Here is a 26,377-nt window from a genome sequence, read left to right on the forward strand (position 1 = left end):
CACTGATTTGAGCCCAAGTTCTTCTTTTAGAGATGAAAATTCAGTGTTTTGCATTGAAGAGCAATTATTTGATCTTTGCTAAATTGCACTTTTTATCATAATTTCCATTTCAAATGCCCTGTATAGCTTTGATGGTTTTGAACCTATGTGGGTTTAGATGTTAGTGTTCATACATATATATTATGACACATCACTCTGCTAAGTTATACATCTCTCTGGTTGTTAGGAAGCAGAATGCAACCATTTTGATGCTCTATTTTTTGAGATGCAAATTTATTTTATTCACTTTCACTGGCTGACTTCTACAGAGGGTCTTCCCTTTGTCAGATGCTCAGAGTTTAACCACAAACTAGGAAAACTGACAAACACATAATAACTCTCAGTCATTTTAAGGATCATGATAGAAGTGTTCAAAAACCTATGTGCAGGAACAAAAGAAGAAGAACCTAGAGAAGAACTGGAGTGGGAGGAAGTGTATGAAAACCTTTGCCTAGAAACACATTTGTGCTGAGTCAGAAATTCTCTCTAAAGAGATATCAGTTAGAAATGTAGAGGGGGAGGGCTCAAGGATTGAAAACGAAGGACATGCTATTCCATTAATGTCCTTTGGTGGAGAGAATCCAAGCTGGAGCATAAAGAGAAGGCAGGTATGAGTTAGGGAGTGCAGGCTGGAGTTCCCGCTCCTTGAGGAATGAAAGCTTTCTACAGCATTAGTTCTATATTGTTTTTTTATTTCTTTTTTTTTTTTTTGGATTGGAATATAATTGCTTTACAATATTGTATTGGTTTCTGCTGTACAACAACATGAGTCAGCTCTATGTAACATACACCGCCCCCCCACCCCGGAACCTCTCCCTCCCCATCCCACGCCTCTAGGTCATCACGGAGCTCCCAGCTGAGCTCCCTGCGTTATATAGCAGGTTCCCACCAGCTCTCTGTTTCACCCGTGGTAGTGTATATATGCTGATCCTGATCTCCCAATTCAATCCACGACTGTTTCCCACCTCCCGTGTCCACACATCTGTTCTTTGCGTCTGCATCTCTAGCCCTGCCCTGCAAATAAGTTCCTCTGCATTTTTTTCTAGAGTCCACATGCAGGCATTAATATATGATATTTGCTTTTCTTTTTCTGACTTCCTTCACACTGTATGATAGACCCTAGGTCCATTTACAGTTTTCTTTCCCTATTTCTATTTGACCTGACTTGCATGCTCAGTTCAGTTCAGTCACTCAGTCATGTCCAACTCTTTGCAACCCCATGGACTGAAGCATGCCAGGCCTCCCTATCCCATCGCCAACTCCTGGAGTTTACCCAAATTCATGTCCATTGAGTCGGTGATGACGTCCAACCATCTCATCCTCTGCCGTCCCCTTCTCCTCCTGCCTTCAAAGGTCTGGAATTCTAGAATGAGGGAGCTGTAGATTTTGCAACAGAATACTCCTAGAGATGGGTGACTAAACCTGAGAGCTTGTGTTCGCTTAATATTGCACCATGTGTCACATGCAGCACTATAATATGGATGTATTTCATAGTGTTGTTTTTCAGTTGCTAAGTTGTGTCTGACTCTTTGGAACCCTATGGACTGCAGCACACCAGGCGTCCCTGAACTTCACTGTCTTCTGGAGTTTGCTCCAACTCATGTCCATTGAGTCAGTGATGGTATCCAAACATCTCATCCTCTGTTGCCCCCTTCTCCTCCTGCCCTCAATCTTTCCCAGATTACTAGCAAGGGTAAGTTATATACATTTTTTTAGTGATGAGAAAATATGCCAGCTCATAAAAAGAGTGGCCAAGTCCACCTTGAAGGAGGCACTGGTCAGGGGTGGATCTTGCATGATTATCTGTGGTAAAGGCCGCCACTAGTGAACACAAGCTTCCAGATTACAGAGTACAAGCTGACGGGTCAGAGGAATCAGGCGGGACACAGCTGCCTTGCAGAAAAGAAGAAAACAAAGAAGCCAGGCATCATGAAAAGCCACATCTTTATTCAGATGATTGACAAGCCAAGAAAACAGCAAAGCTTACCATGATGGGCTCAGGGTTTCACGTGTCAGGTAACACTCTTCGATTAACATTCTCTTGAGTAGGTGTATGAACTGCAGTGGGAGAAATCACCCATCCAAGGACACAGTATCTTGAGGCATTAAGATGAATTACCAAGCATTTCCTCCCATAGCCCAGCTTGTCCTTTCTGCTACCTCTGCCTGATCTCTTCCTGCTTACAGATATGTGTTTTCCCTTTCTTGGCTTATTTCTGCTCAGCGTGTCACAGCTCCCACTTGAAGTGCGGCATTTCCCCTTCTCTCATCTTGTTCTTTTGTCTCTTGCGTTACATAGTGGCTTAGCATTTGTCTGCTGAGTTTTGTTACCACCCTTGCTCAACCTGATCTGTGTTTCAAAAGCTGCAGACTTGCTATGTCTCAGGATCACTGGTGACAAGAAAATGAAAAAAAAAAAAAAAATTAGAGAAGCTACAGAAGGGACTGACTGTAGAAATAGCTGCCTGTTCCTGAGCTGGGTTCAAAATGTACCTGTAATAAAACAGGGCCAACCAACTGAGGTCTTGCTGGTGATTAACTGGACAAGGCTTTTCTATTTAGATGAATTTGCTTTAAAGCTGGCTCTCATGCTGTAAATTGTTATTGTTGTGGTTCAGTCCCTGTTGTGTCCAGTTCCTGGCGACTGCATGGACTACAGCACACCAGGCTTCCCTGTCCTTCATTGTCTCCAGGAGTTAGCTCAAATTCATGCCCATGGAGTCAGTGATGCTGTCTAACCATCTCCAGTGACTGCAGCTGTGAAATTAACATAACTGTAAGTACATTGTGTTTTGACATTGTTTCAGCTGTTGCTCAGTGCTTATTAATTTGACATTTTTTCATAAGTCAATTTATTCTGCAACACATCTAAATACAAGTTAAAGGATTCTACCCTATATCACACCTAGATAACTGAGTTTCCCATAAAACTAACCAAGCAGCATTTTCTTTGACAGGTTTGGACTTGCCTGGGACCTGTCACCTTCTTCTTCTTCTTCTTTTTTTTTTTTTTTATGTTTTGGAATGGAAATAGCTATTCTATGCCTGTCCTGCCATAGTATTTTGGAAACACATAATTTGTCTGGTCTTACAAGCCCCTAATTGCAAGAGACTTGGGTGCAATTCCTGGGTTGGGAAGATCCCCTGGAGAAGGGAATGGCAACCCATTCCAGAATTCTTACCTGGAAATTCCACAGACAGAGAAGCCTTATGGGCTACCATCCATGGGGTTGAAAAGAGTGGGACATGACTTAGCACAGATGCAAGGACTGAGCTTTAGAGCTGATGTCAGAGTAAGTTAAGACTTTGTCAATATTGGGATGGAGTTCATGTATTCTGCACATAAGATGAATGTGAAATTTGAAGGGCCAAATGCGGGATACTTTCAACTGAATTGTCTTCCCTCAAAATTCATGTTGAAGCCCCAAACCCCAGTGTGACTTTATGCAAAGATTAGGCCTGTGAGGTTTTAAAGGGTAAATAAGGTCACAAGGGTGGGGCCCTAGTCTAACAGTGCTGGTGCCCTTATCAAAAGAGGAAGAGACACCAGATGGCTCTCTCTTCAGTGTCACATGATGACAGGGAGAAAGTGGCTGTCTGTAAGTCAGGGAGTTCTCACCAGAAATGAGTCAGCCAGCACCTTGTTCTTGGCTTTCCATCCTCCAGAACCAAGCAAGAGAATTAAATTTCTGGTGTTGAAGCCATCTAGTCTGCCATAGATATTTTGCTATGGCAGCCTGAGCTGTTTAATAGGATGATCAACACTTTTGTATACCTTATACCCTTTGATGTTCATGGCGATAGTGATAAAGAACCTGTCTGCCAATGCAGGAGACAGAAGAGACGTGGGTTCAACCCCTTGATCAGGAAGATCCCCTGGAGGAAGACTTGGCAACCTACTCCAGTATTCTTGCCTGGAGAATCCCATAGACAGAGGAGCCTGGCTGGCTCCAGTCCAAAGGGTCGCAAAGAGTTGGACAGGGCTGAGGTGAGTTAGCACACATAACAATGAAATAAATACATTTTTATTCTCCCTTTTTTTCCTACCTATAAAGACAGGTGGAGGGAAAAGAAAAGTGAGGCTGACATTTCTAAGTTTTAGCCAGGACTTCTCACTACTCAGTGTGAAACCCATGTATTTTATTGATACAAAGCCAGGCCCAAATGGAATGTCAAATTTTTCTGCATAATAAAATGCAGGGAATGCAGTTTCTTGGAAGGATTTAAAGGAAAATAACCTAGGAGAATATAAAGCTGAGAGATTTGTGGGGGGGGGGGAGGGGCTGAAATTGGGAGACGAGAGATGGGATTCAAATAACACTATATGTTGCAGTCTAGAATCTGCAAAGAAATGTCACAGCTGAAAAATTTCCTGAGGCTTTAAATAAAGGATTTGCAATAAAGAAGTATACAATACACAGGTTCGGATTATTTGTCTTGTTTTTATTTTAACCTGAAATCACCTTTAAAACTTTATGAGTGGTCTTTAGAGAAACCAAGGAATGTGAAAAAAGTTGGATCCCTGGGTTGGGAAGATCCCCAAAAGGGAATGGCTACCCACTCTAGTATTCTTGCCTGGGAAATCCTATGGATAGAGGAACCTGGCAGCCTACAGTCCATGGGGTTGCAAAGAGTCAGACACTATTGAGCAACTAACACTTTCACTTTAGAAAAACCAACTGCTTTGTAGATTACTACAAAGCAGAAAATTGAAAATATACCTGTTTATCTCCTAAATTCCACACATTTTCATGAAGATACAGTCTAGTGGAATTAAAACCAAGTAGGACCTTCTTTCCTTGTAAGAAAAACTATGACAACACTAGCCAATGTGTTAAAATGCAAAGACACTGTTTTACTGGCAAAGGTCCATATAATCAAAGCTATGGTTTTGCCAGTAGTCATGTATGGATGTGAGAGTTAGACCATAAAGAAGACTGAGGGCTGAATAATTGACACTTTCAAACTGTGGTGCTGGAGTAGACTCTTGAGAGTCCTTTGGACAGCAAGGAGATTAAACCAGTCAATTCTAAAAGAAATTCATCCTGAATATTCATTCACTGGAAGGACATGCTAAAGCTCAAATATTTGACCGGATGTGAAAAGCTGATTCATTAGAAAAGTCCCTGATACTGAGAAAGATTGAGGGCAGAAGGAAAAGGGAGTGACAGAGGATGAGATGGTTGGATGGCATCACCGACTCAATGGACATGAGTTTGAGCAAACTCAGGGAGATAGTGAAGACAGGGAAGCCTGGCGTGCTGCAGCCCATAGTGAAGCAAAGAGCTGGACACCATAGAAAAACTGAAGGATAACAGCAGGACCTGGGGGCTCCTGGGCACAAAAGCCTTTCCTTGTCTTCTTCCCTGAGTTCAAACAGTTGCTAATCAGGGAAGGGAGGAAATGCAGAGATTAGGGCGGAGTGGTCAGAAAACAATAGTGCAGCTTCAGAGCAGATTCCTGGTTCCTCCTCAAGGGACACACATAATAATATCTTTGAGGTTTTTTTGCAGATACTAAAATCCTTACCAGGTGAGAGAAGACAAGGGTAAGCTGTCCACCTGCACAGGGACCCCAAACAGGTCAGATCCAGGTTGATGATGCTGACGCCCACTTACATCACCCCTGACCAATCAGAAGAATGTCCATGAGTTGATCATGCCTTCTTTGAACTACTATTAAACTCCTTACTACCCTCTCCAAGTTGGAACCCACAGTTCTGAGGGCATTAGCTGCTGGATCCCTTTGCCTGGCAGAGCAATTCTTTTCTATGTCACCCAAAACTCTGTCTCTGAGATTTAATTTGGTGTTGATGTATGGAGACTGGATTTAGCTTTAGAAGCTAAGCGTTAGATCCAGGCCTGCAGACCCCCTGGGATTGCATGAGTTTCCTCTGTTGTTGTTCAGTCGCAAAGTCGTGTCGACTCTTTGTGACCCCATGGACTACAGCATATCAGCTTGCCAAGTCCTTCACTATCTCCCAGAGTATACTCAAATTCAAGGCCACTGAGTCAGTGATGCCACCCAACCATCTTATCCTCTGTCGTCCCCTTCTCCTCCTGCCCCCAATCCCTCCCAGCATCAGGGTCTTTTCCAATGAGTCAGTTCTTCACTTCAGGTGGCCAAAATGTTGGTGTTTCAGCTTCAGCATCAGTCCTTCCAATGAATATTCAAGACTGACTTCCTTTAGGATGGACTGGTTAGATCTCCTTGCAGTTCAAGGGAGACTCAAGAGTCTTCTCCAACACCACAGTCCAAAAGCATCAATTCTTCAGTCCTCAGCCTTCTTTATGGTCCAACTCTCACATCCATACATGACTACTGGAGAGACCATAGTTTTGACTAGATGGACCTTTGTCAGCAGAGTGATGTCTCTGTTTTTTAATATGTTGTCTAGGTTTGTCATATCTTTTATTCCAAGGAATAAGCATCTTTTAATTTCATAGCTGAGTTTTCTAGGCTAATCAAGCAAAGTGCACCAGTTGGATGACTTAAATATCAAAAATTTGCTTTCTCACAGTTCTAGAGCCTGGAAGTCCACCATCAAGGTGTAGGAAAGGTTGGTTCCTTCTAATGACACTGAGAGCATTCTAGCCTTTCTCTTTGGACTGTGGATGGCTGTCTTCTCCCATTACTTCCCATCGCCTTCCCTCTGTGTATGCTGTGTCTAAATTTCCTCTTCTAAAAAGACATCAATTATATTTGATTAAGGTTCATTGAATGAATTCATTTTAATTTAATTACTGCTTTAATGATATTATTTTCACCTACAGAAACAAGTTTACGTACTGAGGGTTAAGACCAATATATGAATTTGAGAGCTCACAAATCTGCCTATAACAGGGATTTATAGCAATCTTGAGATTTTTGTTATACTTCCTATAGGGCTTCCCTGATGCCTCAGTTGGTAAAGAATCTGCCTGCAAGGCAGGAGACCCTGGTTCCATTCCTGGGTTAGGAAGATCTGTTGGAGAAGGGATAGGCTACCCACTTCAGCATTCTTGGGCTTCCCTTGTGGCTCAGCTGGTAAAGAATCCACCTGCAATGTGGGAGATCTGGGTTTGAACACTGGTTTGGGAAGATCCCCTGGAGAAGGGAAAGGCTACTCACTCCAGTATCCTGGCCTGGAGAATTCCATGGACTGTATAGTCCATGGGGTCACAAAGAGTCAGATATGATTGAGTGACTTTTTATAATTTTTTTTATTTATAGAAGGTAAAATAGAAACACTGAGTCAATGATTTTTATCTCAAAAGAAAAAGTAGCCTTAGCTTACACATATGCTGCTGCTGCTAAGTTGCTTCAGTCATGTCCATCTCTTTGCAACCCCATAGATGGCAGCCTACCAGGCTCCCCCATCCCTGGGATTCTCCAGGCAAGAATACTGGAGTGGGTTGCCATTTCCTGCTCCAATGCATGAAAGTGAAAAGTGAAAGGCAATTGTTCAGTCGTGTCTGACCCTCAGCGACCCCATGGACTGCAGCCCACCAGGATCCTCTGTCCGTGGGATTCTCCAGGCAAGAGTACTGGAGTGGGATGCCATTGCTTTCTCCAGCTACACTTATGGTTCATAACAAATCTAAAAATTAACAAAAAATATATCCCATGCTATTAAATAATTAATCTATGACTCACAGAGTTCCTGCGGCAAATCTAAGATTGAAATCTAGGGGACTTCAAAGGTCATACTATTTCAATTCTTCATTCTACCTCTTAGTCATACTTACAAAGAAATACATCTGGATATATTCATTTCTAGTGTATTACTGTAACATTTAAAAACATTATTAAAACTAATATAAACTCCAATTTCTTAACTAAAGTGTTTGAGCCAAGAATGAAATATAATGAAAAGCAATTTTATCATGAATAATTTATACCAACTACTAGCTTTGATTTAATATAAAAAGAAAATGGAGTTTACCTAAAAAATTTTAAAAAGGAGCTTTCTATGAGGAGATACATGTCTCGAATACTTATCCATTGATGGAAGCATAACATTTTGAGTGTATGTCCTAAGACAGATTTCAAAAATTATAAAGAAGAAATTTTCATATTATTTTCATCCTCATCTTAAGCACTGGCATTTATTATTCAAGATGCCATAATGAAACTTAGTCATGATAATACTAAGACAACTGAGACATTTTCAGAGCACATTTATATCCTTATTTATTACAACTGAAATGTTCATTAGCTAAAGCATAAATAGCAGAAACCCAAATATAAGCTATAGATAACAGTTGTCATCTATAAAGGGACAAATACATTTTAAATAGAATAATATTAAGAATTTTTGATTCAAAGAATTGACATCTTGATCAATGATTCTTATACTGACTTACTGGGAAAGCTAGCTGCCCCACTGGGAAAATATAAGTGGAGTAAAAAAGAGTTTCTGTGGTCAATTAGGCTTGGGGAATGAATGGATAAAGTTAAAGAGGATTTCTTTACTGTAAGAGTTGTCAGAAGCCGAGTAAACTAAGACTTTTAAAGTCTCCAAAAGGGTTTCACAGTACGTGCTCAGTCTCGTCAATTGTGTCTGACTCTTTGCAACCCCATGGACCGTAGCCTGCCAGGCTTTTCTGTTCATGGGATCGTCCCAGCTATTGGAGTGGGTTGCCATGCCCTCCCCCAGGGGATTTTCCCAAACCAGGGATTAAAGCCACGGTCTCCTGAGTGTCTTAAACTGCTTCTGAGTTCTTTATGGCTGAGCCACTGGGGAAGCCCTACATAGTGTAGCACATGTCATCAATGTATGTGATTATGGAACACATACTTAAGAGTCACCCTTGAAGGAAATAATTTTTCAGTGTGTACTTTTGAAACCATTATTCCAAATACACCATAGAATACTTTCAGATTCAATTTATTTCACTAAGCATTTATTAAGAATCTTTTTGGGCTTCCCTGGTGGCTCAGATGGCAAAGTGCCTGTCTGAAATGAAGGATACCAGGGTTCGATCCCTGGGTTGGGAAGATCCCCTGGAGAAGGCAATGGCACCCCACTCCAGTAGTCTTGCCTGGAAAATCCCATGGACAGAGGAACCTGGTAGGCTACAGTCCATGGGGTCACAAAGAGTCGGACACGACTGAGCAACTCCACTTTCTTTCTTTCCATATTTAAAATATTGGGCTTAGTGTTTAAAGTTGTAGCTCGAAGATAGTGTGGAAGTATTATGCTTTCAAATAAAAATAGGTTATCTCCAGTAGTTCGTTTATTAAGGGATTCACTTATTTCTTTATGTAACATTCATCAAGCAGAAATTATGTGGAATTAAGCATGTTATATATTCTATATTCTTTATGTAGACATTGAAAATTATTGTTCCCAATGATCACCCTCATTGAAGTAAGAATTAGAATATATTGATAAAAGTATTGCTTGCATAGTTTTAGCATTAAATGTATGTTATTCTGTTATATTTTTATGATTTCCATACTAAAATAATCTAATGGAAATATTATTGTTTATTAACATATAACTACATGTATTCATAAATATGCCAAATATCTATATATCATATAAGTGAAAATAGGCTGTATATGGGGATTATTTCACTCAAATATTTAAGTTGGAGTTAAGGTTAAATCATTTATCTCAAATATTTAATAACTCAGGGCACTAAATTTTCTAAATATTCTGGAGAAACCATGGCTTAGTCTAGAAGATTCCCTTTAGGACCATCAGATAAAATTCTGATAGGTAATCTGCTCTGAAGGGTATTCTCAGGTCAGGCAACATTCAAATAACAAGTTGTGCACAGTATTTGGTGAAACAAATTATCAATTATTTTCCATTGCTTTGCGTCATTTGAAAGTCAGAAGTAGTTATGGATGTTTATAAGGTTGCCATTTATTTTTAAAAATTTTTTTAAAGATGCTATTTTATATCTTGATATTGATGCAGTAAAGGGGTCATTCTAATTAGAACTTTGTTCTAACTTGGTAAATGGGAAATTAACTGAAACATAGGCATACACACCTGGAATGGAAGAGGGAATCACGCAGAGCAAAAAGCAGTGGCCTCTGAACTACTCCAACAAGCACAGTTACACAAGAAATAAAAGAGATTCTACGAACTGAAAGTGACCTCAGAAGTTACAATGACAGGACAGGAAAGATCAAAGGGTTGGGATCCAAGCAGCCTTGTTCTGTATCAACCAGCCACTGCCTTTACGGACTTGGTCGAGTCATTTAATTTGTCTCTGGATAAATGGTGTCACCTGAACACTGAGGATAATTCTGTCTAGTTTGTAGAGTTATAAAGGTAAGCAAGGATTAATGGAGGTCCAGTGCTCTGTGCAAGGTCTAGCACTTAGCAAGAACTAAACTGATAGTTGCTTTAAAAAAAAATTAATACTTTTCTTTCTTTTTAAAATTTTTAGCTATACGGCATGGCATGTAGGATCTTAGTTCCCCGACCAGGGATCAACCCTGTACCCCCTGCACTGGAAGCAAGGAGTCTTAACCACTGGACTGCCAGGGAAGTCCCGATGGTTGCTTTTATTATAAATAAAGCATTTTAAAGTATCCTGGAAGAAATTTCCGAGAGAAGTCGTTTTTAAATGGTTAAATTATGTTTTCACCTCTTAATCAGGTTATAGATAAATAAAATTTACATACTGGAAAACTTATAAATATATATATATCTCACTGGAAATTTTGCTCTATATAAACTACTACACATAAAATATTGGACACTGTCTCCATATTTTTATGAGGTTATCTGGCTGTTCCTAGTCCTGTTTTTAGTTAAGGGAACAAAATGTGCTATAAAGGAAAATATCCTGTGCTCTCCACAAGCCACCTGGAGGAGGAAATGGCAATCCACTCCACTAATCTTGTCTGGGAAATCCCATGGACAGAGGAGCCTGGTGGGCTACAGTCCATGGGGTCGCAGGGAGCTGAAAACGAATAAGCAACTGAGCACTCATGCATGCTATTCAAGCCAGTGGAAACACTAAAACCTGTGTGCATATATGTAAAATACTTGTAGTGTAAATATGTCTTGTTGATTAGTGGCAGGGTGCACGCATGCCTGCTAAGTCTCTTTAGCTGTGCCTGACCCTTTGTGACCCCATGGACTGTAGCCCACCAGGCTCCTCTGTCCATGGGGTTCTCCAGACAAGAATACTAGAGTGGGTTGCCATTTCCTTCTCCAGGGGACCTTCCCAATCTAGGGATTGAACCCGCGTCTCTTAGGTCTCTTAGGATTGAACCCGCGTCTCTTAGGTCTCCTGCATGGGCACTAGTTACCACTAGTGCCACCTGGTTAGTGGCAGAAACAGACACAATCTAGCTAACATTTTCATCAAATCACTTTATTAATTCACTGTCTTCTTTAGAAAGCCATAAAGAGAAAACCAAGAGTCACTTAGAGCCTGCTCCAGCTATCCCAAACGATCTGTCAGTCTAGGATCACCTTTTTCATTTCTGTGCATTTCTCATGCCTTGAATGCTGCTGCTAATTTGCTTCAGTCGTGTCCGACTCTGTGAGACCCCATAGACGGCAGCCCACCAGACTCCCCCATCCCTGGGATTCTCCAGACAAGAACACTGGAGTGGGTTGCCATTTCCTTCTCCAATGCATGAAAGTGAAAAGTGAAAGTGAAGTCGTTCAGTCGTGTCCAACTCTGTGCGACCCCATGGACTGCAGCCCACCAGGCTCCTCCATCCATGGGGTTTTCCAGACAAGAGTACTGGAGCGGGTCCCATTGCCTTCTTCATGCAGCTTGTGAAAATCTTTTCTGACTGACGCCTATGAACTGTCAAAAGTATTGACGAGAATACTATCATCAACAGCCAACAGAGCCTATGCAAAAAAGTGATTGAAAACACAGTGTCATGTAGACTAACTAGATAGCACATTTTTTTTTAATGGTCTTTATCTAAAAAAGATCTAAAACTAGTAAGACACGAGGAGGTTGAGCCTTTGCTTCTTCATATCTTGCTGTTATCTGATAGACAATGTGACCTCAGAAATCACAGTGACATGACAGGAAAGATCAAAGGGTTGGGATCCAAGCAGCCTTGTTCTGTATCAACCAGTCACTACCTTTATGGGCTTGGTCAAGTAATTTAATTTATCTCCATATAAATGGTGTCATCTGACCACTGAGGTCACTAAGGCTCACCAGGAAGTCTTGCCCTTTCCCTGTCTTAACAGAGTCCACACACTCACAACTGTTTGGAAATATACCTATTATTCAAAAGTCTCAAGAAAAAATACACAGTTTGTTCATATTTACGGAACATCAGGAGGGAAATGCATTTGATGTCTGAACTATTGGAAAAAACTTAATTTTCTATTTTACTTTGAGCATGCAGACAGTTTTAGAAGGTCATTTCAGAAATATATATGTGTGTGTGTGTGTGTGTGTGTAGAGCACATGCTATTGTCTACATCAGTTTTCCCCAATCCTATTGAGAAAAAAGCCTGCTGGCACTGAGCCACTCTAATATATATTTGAATGAAGCTCATAAGAAACAAGGATTTGGGTCATATCCCTTTGGGAGATCTAAAGCGAACAGTAGAATACCAGCATACTTGAACTTGGCAGAGCGAATAAAAACGTGCATAAATTTACAACAAAACTATTTTCAGTTTGCACTGTAATATTTTCTCAGATTATTTACTTTTATTGCACTATTTCTTAGACTTACAATAGGGTTCTGTGACCAAGTCGAGGTAATGGACAATGTCTGAGCAAATGGATAATGAGGAAGAAGGTAACACACAGGTGCAGCCCGCAATTGAACCATTTATTAAGTTTATTAGCTTTTTTATTGCCACGTGCCCATACAAAAGCCACATTGAGACGGGGAAAAGTTCTGGTGCAAGCTAAAAGCAAAGAAATGTAGTGTTAAGGATGCACTTTTTGTTTTTGAATGGCCTCATGCGAGAGACTGTGTAGACATAAAACATAGAATTGTATGCTTCCAAAGTGAAAAAGAGAAACTGGAAATTGCGTGGAATGACCGCAACCAAGGATGAAGTGTATTTGCCAGAGCAAATTTCATTTTAAAATAAATACTGTTATCTATTTATGTTTGATGTTTGGGATCTGTGACAAGAAGCTGTATTTTATTTATTATTTTACTAAGTAAAAACAAAGTGTCAGGAAGAATATTCTAAACTCACCTGCCAGCCCAAGTCAGGGTTCTGTAGCTTACCACAAATGGCAGAATGACAGAAAAGATGGTTTTGAATGGCAGGGCCAGAGGGGCCTCAGGCAAAACATTGAAAAGAGGTGGGTACTTTGTCTCCTCCAAGCAAACCCTTTAGTGCTACTGTTCTCCTTCGAGCCACGGTCTGACCTCAGCTCCGGGTCCTTATTCTGGATTCTAGGCAAGCCTCTGTAAAACTTTACAAGTTCCTTAACTAGTCAAGGTTTAACTTGAACCTTTCATTAGCAACAAGATGTCCAGACGTCACGTTTTCCTCTCCTAATAAGCATCTCCCTGACCGTCTGTTGCAAATCCTGACCTGAATATTGCAATTTTCTGAGGCAGAAAAAAACGAAGACTAGAAATGACATATCTAAAAATGAATTAACTCTTGGTCCACGATCAAAATACTGTGCATTTCATAAGATGTTCCTTCCAATACTGTGCGCCTAGCCTTGCAAGTTAGGCTTATCCACAGCTGTTTCCTCCCAAGTAGGAAATTTAGGGTGGATGTGTATGCTCCAGGGAAGTGTTTCTCTGCAGTTTAATCTCTTTACTTTCTGAGATGTTCTCTGGAATTTGCACTGAACTTCTCCACCCTCCTGCAATTGATTTCAAGTATTCAATATTTGTGTTGTATTGTTCACAACGTCCCTTGAGATCTTGATACGCTTTGTGATATGTTTCAGTTTGTTTCTTATCTACTTCTTTCCACAAACACCTATTACATGTGGACATCATTTAGTGCACATATAATATGCGCAAATTCATCTTAACGTTAAATACATTTTGTGTGAAAGATCTTTTGTCTTTTATTTTTTAGCTTTAAAAGATCTTTTGTTTAAGTTTATTCTGTCTTAGAGAACTACTTCACCTGGGTCTATAGTTTGACCAGTTATCTCTTCTAATGCTTTTTTTGAAAATTCAACGAACATTTATTGAGATCCTTTTAAGTACACTGCATTGTGATAAATGTTTATATGTTGCAAAAAGAAAGCAAACCAGAAACTGATAACATATAATTCTTGGGAAATTTTTCCCGAGAGTTGTCAAAATGAGATGCACATTTTTTGATCTATGTAAAAATATGTAAATTATGTAGGAGCAAATTAAATTCCAAATATTAGAGATTTTGACTGCTAAGCTACCTACCTACCCATTGCTCTTACTCACTGTCTTAATTGTCTCACTAGCTGTTATCTGCAGGGTCTTCCCTTCCATCTTAACTTTTACAGGTGTCAAGCCTACTTGGAAAAAGCTGTGCACCACAGCTTTGTGGGAAATTACAGATGTGTGCATTCACAAGTGGTGATGAGGGAAGAGTTATCTGCATGCCTGAAACCCACCCAACAGACTTGACTTAATTATACCACACAGCAAAGTAGATATTTTAAAGTGAAAGATGGCTATTTTTATACTCATTATTATCATTTTTACCTTGCCGTTTTAATCTGCTTGAATAAATCATTTAAACCACTATGCTATAAATAATGCTTATATTATTTTGTATTATTATATATGTATAATTGTTTCATTACCTAGTATAAGCTTGGATTAAACAAAATAATTTTCTCTAACTCATTTCAGAAGTTTTAAAAACGTCACCCACCTTTGTACCTAATTTTTGAGCTCAGACTCATGAAGAATAGATAAATCTGAGAGGAGCAATAATAAAATTTAAGCTAAAGTTTTGTCGCTGCTGCTACTGCTGCTAAGTCGCGGCAGTCGTGTCCGACTCTGTGCGACCCCATAGACCGCAGCCCACCAGGCTCCCCCGTCCCTAAACTTCACTTTGCATTTGGGGTTTTCTATAATTTACAGGAGAATGTGATAAGCTCACTTTTAACTCATATCAGTAAATTTCTTTGAAATAGAAAGATTGGAAGCATAGTTTGTTGGGATTAAAATTATTTGACCACTTAAGAATTTAAGGGAGATATCGAAATGCTGTAATGTAAGAAATAGAGTGCCAAAAATAAATTCAAATATGTCAGCAATCTTAGTCAACACAGAGGCACTCATTTATGCAGAAATATATCTCTTAAATTTAAAAAATATTGATTGCATACCTGAGTTTAAAAAATAAAGAAATTAATTATATTAGATTTATATGAAACATATCTAACAGAAAATGAACAGAAAGATTACAAATTTTCAAAAAGATTTACCTGGAAAATACTACCAAAAGAAAAGTGGTAGATAAATGCCAATAAGATGTTCTTTAGGTTTAAAATGCGTCGCTAGACATAAATGGGCTGTACTTCCACGCAGAATTTTAAAAATATACAACTTAACAGGAAGACTTGGCAAATGTAAAAATAGATCTACTTAATAATACAACTTCAAAATGTAAGAGATAAAATGGACAGAAATATGTAAATGTTGACAAATTTACTGTATATAAGACTGACAGCCCACTTTCATATAACAGAAAAAAATAGAGAGAGAGGACTCGAATAGCAAAATTAATTAGTATAAAATTACACAGGCACACCTACAGATACACACATACATGTGTATGTGTGTGAGAGAGACACATTATGTACACATGTAGATATCTATCATGGCATTCAATAGGTGAAGAATATGCCAATTTTTCTCCACAGGAGAATTCTTGACACTTGTCTATTTGTTCTCAAAGATAAACCCTGAAACTTTCAAAGATCTAGTATTCTGCTGCTGCTGCTGCTGCTAAGTCACTTCAGTCATGTCCGACTCTGTGCGACCCCATAGACGGCAGCCCACCAGGCTCCCCTGTCCCTGGGATTCTCCAGGCAGGAACACTGGAGTGGATTGCCATTTCCTACTCCAATGCATGAAAGTGAAAAGTGAAAGTGAAGTCCCTCACTTGTGTCCAACTCTTCTTGACCCCATGGACTGCAGCCCACCAGGCTCCTCCGTCCATGGGACTTTCCAGGCAAGAGTACTGGAGTAGGGTTCCATTGCCTTCTCCGCTAGTATTCTGCAGGCTATGCCAATTAAGGCAAAAAGTCAATCAATAAAATGCTTACAAAAATGTTTTTGGAAATGAAAAATGCACAGACCCCCACATAAGACAATAAGTGGAAATGGATAACCTCAATTTCTGCTCCCTAAACAGGTGTACTTAACAGTGAGCTTGGAAAAGCAGCTATAGAATTACTCATCCAAATATTGCATCCAAAAGATAGAATTTAAAAGCCTATTATGTTATGCTAGCATATAGTCTAAGGTAGGACTCTAAATAAAACCACGGATTAAACACCACAAACTCTGAGGCAATCAGAGGATGAGGAGGAGAAGGGTCATGGGTGTTTCAAAGTTCTTTGTAATATTGGTGAAATTTTGTTTCTTAAGCGAAGCAGCAGTAATAGGATTCATGCTTTATGTCAAGTAACATGAACATGCCTTTTAGGTAGGTCAAACTCCATGGACTATTGACCTGTTTGTGTGGCTCGTCTAATCCATTACATCTGTTCTTTTGATTAAGTGATAATGATCACATGCCAGCTTGTAGAGAAAAGACAGTTTGCATGTGGAAACAGGATATTAATACTTTCTGCAGTAGTGTAATGATCTCAAATATAATGGCCTGGGTAAAATTGCAAATCAATTTTTTATGGTAAAAAGGATACTTTATTGATTCTACTGTATTTTATTTACATTTTGCATTTCTTTTTGTGTTTAAAAGTAAACTTAAAAAGCATATTGTATCCAAATAGAAAGAAAATACTCGGTGAAAGTATGAAAGAATCTCACAGCACTTTCATCCACCTTGACTGATTATCAGATGATGATCATGGTAGGTACCTCTGATTGCAGAGCAGACACATCCAGACACTTTAAAATTTTATGTCTGTCTTACAGGGGCCTCAATCCACATATTCCTTTTAAATCCAGTGACAACATCACATTTGCCTGTTAAAGTGTTCACAAAAGTACCATCTGGTTTTAAAGTTTCCAAACTGTATGAGAGATCTTTTAAAGTGTTGCTGAGTATAAAAGCATTTTAATTAAGAAAATCTCGGGTGTTGAACTAAATCTAGGGCATCTTTTTGCACTAATTCAATATGTTCATAAAATTTATTGTCATTTGCAGTCTAACGATATCTCTGTATGTGGGATGACAAATACTCGTATAGAACTCAGGACGTGTTTTAGAATTGTTGGGGGAATTGTCTCATTTTGTTTTCCTTTCCTTGGGGTACAAATAATGCACATTTCACATCAATATCTTATGTCATTTCTTTTTCTTGGTTTAAGACACCAGCTCTTACTTGAACACTAGTCCTGTTTATATTCCTACAAAAACAGATGACTAATAGCCAGGGTTTTGTTCCTCTTGTCTTTCTGCCAAATTCTTAACATAATTTGGCCAAATAGCCTTTTTTCTAACACCTGTTCTGGTCTCTTTCCCATTCCTTCTAGTTATGTCTCATTTCCTGGTCTCCCTCCTTCTTTCCTGTTCACTCATCTCTCAGTTGACTCGGTACCCTTGGACTGGACAAGAATGCATTATCCTCGTCTAAAAATCTCTTAAATTTCATCGATGGATTTTAACATCCTTTTCAGAGGGCGGAACAGCCAGCTCAGATCCAGAGAGTCCAAATGAATGAGCAGCTATGAAAAAACATCAAAAACATTATTTCCTTATCTATTTTTTTAAGCTTTGGCTTACTCTATAAGGAATAACTTGATTTGTTAGAAGTCAAAATTATGGAAAGAGAACTAAACACAGGCAAATTGTAAGTGAGAATGGATCAAATATGAAAAGATGCAAAAACCAGAGAACTGAGTTAGGATTCCAACTGTTCCTCAGGCCAGCCATGCAGACAGCAAGGATGGGGCAAATACTGCTGTGGGCAGCTTGCTAACATGTTGGATGACAACCGAGGCTACAATCCATAGGTCCCTTCTACCAACCGTGAATCCTATGGTCATGAAAGTGTGATTGTTGGAACTGCTCACAGTGCAGTGCTTTGCCTAGAGAGTCATTTTCCATGGTAGAGGTTTCCTTCTCATTCCGGAAGTACCAGATTACCATCAAACTTTCCATACCAAATAGCGTAAAGTGAAAAAAAATCTTTTAGAACACAACTTGCTGATGGATGAACAAGATAAACCCAGATAAAGCACAGGTGCTCGTAGATGACTCAAAGCTCTGGGAGCTTGATTCTGAGACACTGAGTGTAGTTCAAAGCACAGAAACTGGCAGTGCCCCTCACCCTGCTCTGGCTGAGCCCTTCCTCTGTAGAGGCTGCTGCAGAACATACACAGAACACTACTTTCTTCTTTTGCATTTTTTCCCTCAAAGGGAAAATCCTCTTCAAATTTCTTTCAGTTAGTAAAAGCATGTACAAATGTTGGCCTTGTATAAAAGCCAAGTGGAGTCAAGCAAACTTTGAAAAGCTGGTGGTACCCATGTAGACACTCAGGTGGGGCAATGGTAAAGAACCCACCTGCCCATGCAGGAAACAAGAGATGAGGGTTTGATCTCTGAGCTGGGAAGATCCCCTGGAGGAGGGCATGGCAACCCACTCCAGTATTCTTGCCTGGAGAATTCCATGGACAGAGGAACCTGGTGGGCTATGGTCCATGGGGTCGCAAAGAGTCGGATATGACTGAGCACTCACACACCCATATAAACAATTTATTTAAGATTACTGTAATTCATGAACATCACAGACATTATACACCCTTATGCCTCTGTAACCCCAAACCTACATTCACACAATTTCTGGTTGAAATGAAAGCATATTCAGGGGAAATTAAGCATGTTTGTACTGTCAATACTATCCAATAGCTGCTGCTGCTACTAAGTCACTTCAGTCTGTCCGACTCTGTGTGACCCCATAGACGGCAGCCCACCAGACTCCCCCATCCCTGGGATTCTTCAGGCAAGAACACTGGAGTGGGTTGCCATTTCCTTCTCCAATGCATGAAAGTGAAAAGTGAAAGTGAAGTCGCTCAGTCGTGTCCGACTCTTAGCGACCCCATGGACTGCAGCCTACCAGGCTCTTCCATCCACGGGATTTTCCAGGCAAGAGCACTGGAGTGGGGTGCCATTTCCTTCTCCAATTCATGAAAGTGAAAAGTGAAAGTGAAGTCACTCAGTCGTGTCCGACTCTTAGCGACCCCATGGACTGCAGCCTACCAGGCTCCTCCGCCCATGGGATTTTCCAGGCAACAACAAAGAGAAACCTTCAACTCTGAATACATTTTAGTGACAACTATCAATACTATCCAATAGAAAAAAAGCAAAAAGAAACCTTTATCTCTGAATACATTTTAACGACATTCCTGCATGTCCTTTCTCCACAAAATGGCATTCTTCAGTAAAAATCTGGATCCTGTGTTAGAGTTGGTCTTGGCATAGGAGTATAAATTTTGTAATCCTACCTTAAGCCCTAGGTGCTCTGTGTCCCTAATTGAGGGAAGGAACTTGGGTGTATTTTTTTTTTTTTTTTTGACTTAGACCAGTTGAATGTGTTTGTGGCTGCTCAACCATTAATCTACTAAGTATTCAATTTCAGACAGGAGTTTTATTAATGTGTGCTTATTAACACCTCTGACAACTTCATAAATAACAATTCTAAGCTGAAAAAAATCCACCGTAGACTAGAAGAAATGACTAGCTGTTGGAAGTGGAAAACGAGTTTTCCTGTTTCTAACAGAAGCTTCTCAGTACACAGTCACAGCAAGACTCAAATCTGAAGCAACGTTTGAAATGAGCATTTATTTTTATTTAAACAGTATTTTTTTCAGTGTCGTTCTTCATTAGGTCAAACAGAAACAGCGCATTCTCTCTTGCAGCTAGTTTTTCATAGCTGAGCCTGTAGAATTAACTCAGTTCTCATTATCCAAAAGGTTAGAGCTACAGTAAGTTCAAAAGCTTTTTTTTTTTAATTTATTTATTTTAATTGGAGGCTAATTACTTTACAATGTTGTTTTTTATCTGATGGGCTGGGTGTGTTTAATTCACAATTTTGAAGGACAGTTAAAATGGTTATTGAGACAATTTAGATGGGTTATCATTTGATACTCATGTTTAAGACCTTCCTTTTTTGGGGGGGGTAAATATGGTAAACCTTTATTTATTTTTTTAAAATTTTATTTTATTTTTAAACTTTACAAAATTGTATTAGTTTTGCCAAATATCGAAATGAATCCGCCACAGGTATACATGTGTTCCCCATCCTGAACCCTCCTCCCTCCTCCCTCCTCATACAATCCCTCTGGGTCGTCCCAGTGCACCAGCTCCAAGCATCCAGTATCGTGCATCGAACCTGGACTGGCAACTCGTTTCATACATGATATTATACATGTCTCAATGCCATTCTCCCAAATCTTCCCACCCTCTCCCTCTCCCACAGAGTCCATAAGACTGATCTATACATCAGTGTCTCTTTTGCTGTCTCGTACACAGGGTTATTGTTACCATCTTTCTAAATTCCATATATATGCGTTAGTATACTGTATTGGTGTTTTTCCTTCTGGCTTACTTCACTCTGTATAATAGGCTCCAGTTTCATCCACCTCATTAGAACTGATTCAAATGTATTCTTTCCTTTTTAATAAGGATCTTTATTTGTAAAGTATAGCCTGTTTCTGAAAACAGAAAAAAACATAATCATGATCAGAAATATAGTGCAGGTGGGTAATGTGCTGTCCCTTCTCCCAGAGCAGGAGTCTGGCTACAACATCCCTTAGAGCAGCCTGGCTGGGACCAGCAGAAGGCCCATCCGTCAGTGGGGAACGAGAGAACGGGGGTGCTGCAGGACCCCTGTGATCTCTGTGACCTCTTTCCCGTTTTCATTCCCAAGGAGATGGGGCCACATAGCATCTCTGTGGTCACTGCCAAGGCCAAGTGTGTGTGCAAAGTGGGGACCAGGGACTCTTAGGTCTACAGAGATTAAAAAAAACTGAGCCTCATATTTTATAGATGAGAAATCAGGGCCATTTTACTTCTCTTTTTCTCAGGAGTATATAATAAACAATCATCCCTATCTTCTGAAATTTTAATCTTTTTTTTTCAGCATGTGGGATCTTAGTTTCCGAACCATGGATCCAGTGAACTGGCATGCCCTCCCTTCATTGGAAGTGCAGAGTCTTAACACTGGACTGCCAGTGAATTCCCGAACATTTCTTCGTTTATTTTACCAACTCATGAAATTACTGGAGGACCCTATACCGCTCACAGATCTTTCCAATTCAGATCATCCTTTTTTCTTATTTTCCACCATTCAAGAGAACAGGAATAGTGTCAGCAGTCTCAGTGTATCCTTGTGATTTCCTCAATCATTTATTCACAAGTGTTTATTTATTATCCCTCTGTTCCCAGATGAGTGATTGATCCTAGAAATATAGTGATGAAAAATGGTCCTCCTCTGCTCATTCAGTGGCGCAAAAAACGTAATTATATGGTTGCTACTGCTGCTAAGTCACTTCAGTCGTGTCCGACTCTGTGCCACCCCATAGACGGCAGCCCACCAGGCTCCCCTGTCCCCGGGATTCTCAAGGCAAGAGGACTGGAGTGGGTTGCCATTTCCTTCTCCAGTGCATGAAAGTGAAAAGTGAAAGTGAAGTCGCTCAGTCGTGTCTGACTCCTAGTGACCCCATGGACTACAGCCTACCAGGCTCCTCCGTCCATGGGATTTTCCAGGCAAGAGTACTGGAGTGGGGTGCCATTGCCATCTCTGAATTATATGGTTAGGTAGAGGACAATACAAGAGTCAAGTGCCTTAGGATCTCAGGACTAGAGAGATGTTAGCAATTAGTTTTGCCTGGGGCTGTGCTTCTTGAGCCTTCTGTTGCTTCCAGACAATTAGAACACCCTCTTCTCTTGTAATGTATTCTGTCTTGGGATTCCTACCATTGTCTCATCCTGATGGTATGCTTTCTCTTCAAAATCTTCTTTGAATGCTTTTGACATTCACCCATCTCCCTCAATGACATCAGTGACTCATAATGAGGTCGCTAAGAGTTGGACACAGCTGAGTGACTTCACTTTCGCTTTTCACTTTCATGTATTGGAGAAGGAAATGGCAACCCAGTCCAATATTCTTGCCTGGAGATCCCAGGGACGGTGGAGCCTGGTGGGCTGCCATCTATGGGGTCGCACAGAGTCGGACACGACAGAAGCGACGTAGCAGCAGCAGCAGCAGTGACTGAGTTTGCCAGTTCTTCCTGTTTCTTTCCAAAAGTCTCCAATTTCAACAAAAATGTTGGTGAATTTCTTTTCTTTTTTTTTCCCTAAGTTTTGCCTATTCTTAATAATTTAAAGGGGTTCCTAGGTGGCACTATGGTAAAGAACCCACTTGCCAATGCAGGAGACATAAGAGATGTGAGTTTGATCCCTGGGTCAGGAAGATCCCCTGGAGGAGGGCCGGGTATCCCACTCCATATTCTTGCCTGGAGAGTCCCATGGACAGAGGAGCCTGGCGAGCTAAGGTCCACAGGGTCACATAACACAGTGATCTAGATCTCTGTTAATTTTGTGCATTGACTTAGGATTTTGTGTGTGTCTTTTAAAGGGGTGCCATAGGAGACATAAAAATGAATGATATAGGATCAAAATGCAATAATATACAACATTGCAGAGGATACGAGACATGTGGAAAGGACAGGAGTAACCATCATTGGCAGGAAATGATGTTTCTTGTGAGAAATTTGATAATGCAAATTTGCAGAAGGTAAAAGTGTGTCAGGGAGTGAGAGATAAAAATTCACACCTGGAATCCTCCTCCTTCTTACAGGAAATGGAGGGTAGATAAGAGATAGAAAAGTGAACCAGTGGCTCAGTTTTTCCCTCATCTTCCAACCTCTTCATTTCTATTTGATTCCATTGGCCTCTTTCTTGAGCCAGGGAACCACGTCCAGTCATTTAATGGGTCTTCCCAGGGTGGCTGTTCTCATTCTGAACTTCTCCTCCACTGGTTGAACTCCTGTATGTAAATAGGAAGCAGGAAAAGTTGCTGAATTTGTCCACCACGCTTATTGCTTAAATTGGCGTGAGTGAAGATTTGTCTCAGTGTGCAAGCATGGCCCATCCACAGCTGCACGCTCTTCCCTGTTCATTTACTTTCCCAGGGTGTGCACTAAACAAGAAAATCAATGGCTTTAGAAGGGCCTCCAGAATCTGAAGTTCCAAGACTGGTTTTCATAATTGAGTATAAATTCCTTACCTTCATATTCACACTGCAGTATGACACAGTTTTAGCCTTTCCAGCACAACTCCTTCTGAATGAAAGTGTTGGTTTTGAAGCTCCTGAAGAGAGCTGCATCTGGCGCTCATGGTTTGTACCCTGTCACCTTGCTCAACCTGGCTGATCTGGACTATCTCAGAGAAAACTGCGGTAGGACCATGAGATATGCAAGCTTGTGTTTGGAGAGCAGGCGGAGAAACTGGATCCAAGTTCTATCTCTTTAACTTTTTTTTCTTTTAACTTGGGCTAAGGTAAATAACTTCTCTGAGCTTCAGTTTCTTCCTCCAACAAATGGGTATAATGATAAGGATAATGATATCTCTGTGAGATAATAGAGCACCTAGAATGTACTCTGTAAATGAATCTGAGCTTATTGTTGGTTAATCTAATCAGATTTTCTTAGAAATATGAACATGAAAATATTAATCACAGAAGTGAGTGTGCAGCAAATTAAATTTGAGAGATCTTTGTGGCCCCATGGACTCTACAGTCCATGGAATTCTCCAGGCCAGAATACTGTAGTGGGTAGCCTTTCCCTTCTTCAGGGGATCTTCCCAACCCAGGGATAAAACCCAGGTCTCCCACATTACAGGTGGGATTCCTTACCAGCTGAGCCACCAAGGAAGCCCAAGAATACTGCAGTGGGTAGCCTATCCCTTCTCCAGGGGATCTTCCCAACTGAGAAATCTAACCGGGGTCTCCTGCATTGCAGGTGGATTCTTTACCAAGTGAGCTATCTGGTAAGACTAAAAGACACATAAAGAGACTCCAAAGAGAGAAGTGAGAAAGAAGCATAAATTATGAGCAAAGAAAATATAAATAAAAGATACATAATAAAGAAATTAAAAAAAAATAAGTGAAGGAGTGACATAATAAGAAGACCTCAGAGAGAAACTGACTATTCCCAGCTCCTCTAAACTGATTTGCACTCTGTTCCAGTGCTCCTGAAGTTTAGCTGAATAATTTATCTGTAGAGTCCTGTAATCCTATGAGCTCCATTTCCCCATTCCTCAAAAAAGCAGTCTATGAACTAGGGTTACTTTAGAGAGTTCCTTGTTTAAAAAAACAAAAAACAAAAAAATAAAAATAAAAAAACTGATATAAGATGTTAGTCTTATCTGAAAATATTTCTCTTCTTATACTTCCAGCTGTGCTGTTCTGTTCCCCCAAATACATCACAAGAACTGCAAAGGTCATTGGAAATACTGAGCATAAAACAGTGATGACTAGAAGGCATGATTACTTCCTCTGGGAGCACTCGATGGAGATGATGATACCTAGTGAACAGGGAGAGATGCAGAGGTGAGAAAGACATTCAGGAATACCTGGCCAGAAATGTTAGCACATCTCAACTTTCCTGGGACATCAAAAACTAATTCAAGAATCTGCAAGAGGCTGAATTATACAGATAATTTTTAGCATGACATGGCATGTGGACCCTCATTCTATTCTTTGACAAATAAAATGTCCCCATTGAGGGCGTAGTGAAAAATCCTGAACAAAATTTGATTGGTACAGTTTATCTTTTGAGCCAAGCCCTATGATGTAGGACTATGTATAGATACCTGCCTTTGATCCAATAAATTATCTCAGGGTAGATACTGGGGGCACTCATCCAAGACTTGGATGTCTAGGTCAATTGGGACCAGAAGTAGGAGTTACCTCAAGTCTCAGAACACGGTTGGACAGTGGGATAAGGAGAGCTATATCCATTATAAATTAGTCCATGAGAAGTATAATCTTAGGCACAGATTAAATTGCAGTGGAATAAAAAGAAGGCTTATTGGAGAACAACTCTGAGGATCTGAGACACAGACTAAAGATCTAGGAGTAATCTGGGTTATAGACAACGAACAAATATGTAAGGGTTTGAAATTGTCAAGGAAAACTCTAAGTCGAGAAGATGAGAGGTGATAATAGGCATGAAGAATCTCATCATTTAAGATATGGAGAGAGGAAGAGCGCGTAAACAAGCAGCTTCAAAGGAATGAAAGAGGTCAGGAGAGGATGGAGACAATTATTGAGGAAGGAAGAAGACCCCACAGACACCAGCAGCCAAAGAGAACTCAAGGATGATTATTAGCAAAAGCTGTATTGACTGCAAGGAAGTTGTGTTAAGTCCCCAAAAAGTGAGCTTTATGGGAATGGCACAGCCAGGATCCTAAAACATCGGTAGATTGAGTAATGCAAGGAAGGCGTGGAAACACATGTTCTTAGTGTCTATATATTTGATGATATTTGGCTGAGAAGAGCAGGGGATGGGTGAGGCAGGAGATGGGACACCTAGAGTCACATGGTGGACTTGTTTTTGATTTTTTTAAGAGGAGAAATATAGCTTTTTGTGTGGACTGGAAGATAATATTAGAAACAAAACTCTCAAGGGTGTGGGATCGACGCATAAAGACATACCTTATAGAAAAAAAGACCACCAAGGAAGCAACAAAGAAGCAGCTCTGGAACGCAGATGGGGAGCTGGCTTTAGAAAGGAAGAAGGAGTCTTTTTTTTTTTTTTTAATCCTTCCTATCATAGGAAGGAAAGAGAAAAGTGCCATATGGATGCAGGTTTAGCTATTTTTTAAATAAAAGAAATGAGGACCTTTCTATTGTTTGGAAAGAGGCAGATGGGATTTTCCAAAGATGCCATGCCAACATATTCCGTGGCACGTGCTCTTCTTTTGAAGAGGTGTTAGCATTCCTCTGCTGAAGCGTGAGGTCCTTGTTCCTTTCTCTAGACACTGAGTGGCCTTCTGATACCAGGTTATGCTGCAGACCTGACAGAGTGTGGCGGGCCAGGTGGGAGCTCCATTGCAGACAGAAGAGCCCACATCAGTAGACACAGCCAGACTCCTATACTGTCACCTTGCACAGTGAGTGGCTGAGGCTTCCCTGAGATGAGTCTGACCTGGCTGGGAAGCTGAGGAACGCTTAGAGAAGCAAACATCTGCAGATGATCAGTTACCCACATGGGTGAGCCAAAAGTAGGT

The sequence above is a fragment of the Bos grunniens genome, chromosome 12 (assembly GCF_055505025.1).
Source record: "Bos grunniens cultivar Pamir isolate PY7600 chromosome 12, Bosgru_T2T1.0, whole genome shotgun sequence".
Lineage (NCBI taxonomy): Eukaryota > Metazoa > Chordata > Mammalia > Artiodactyla > Bovidae > Bos > Bos grunniens.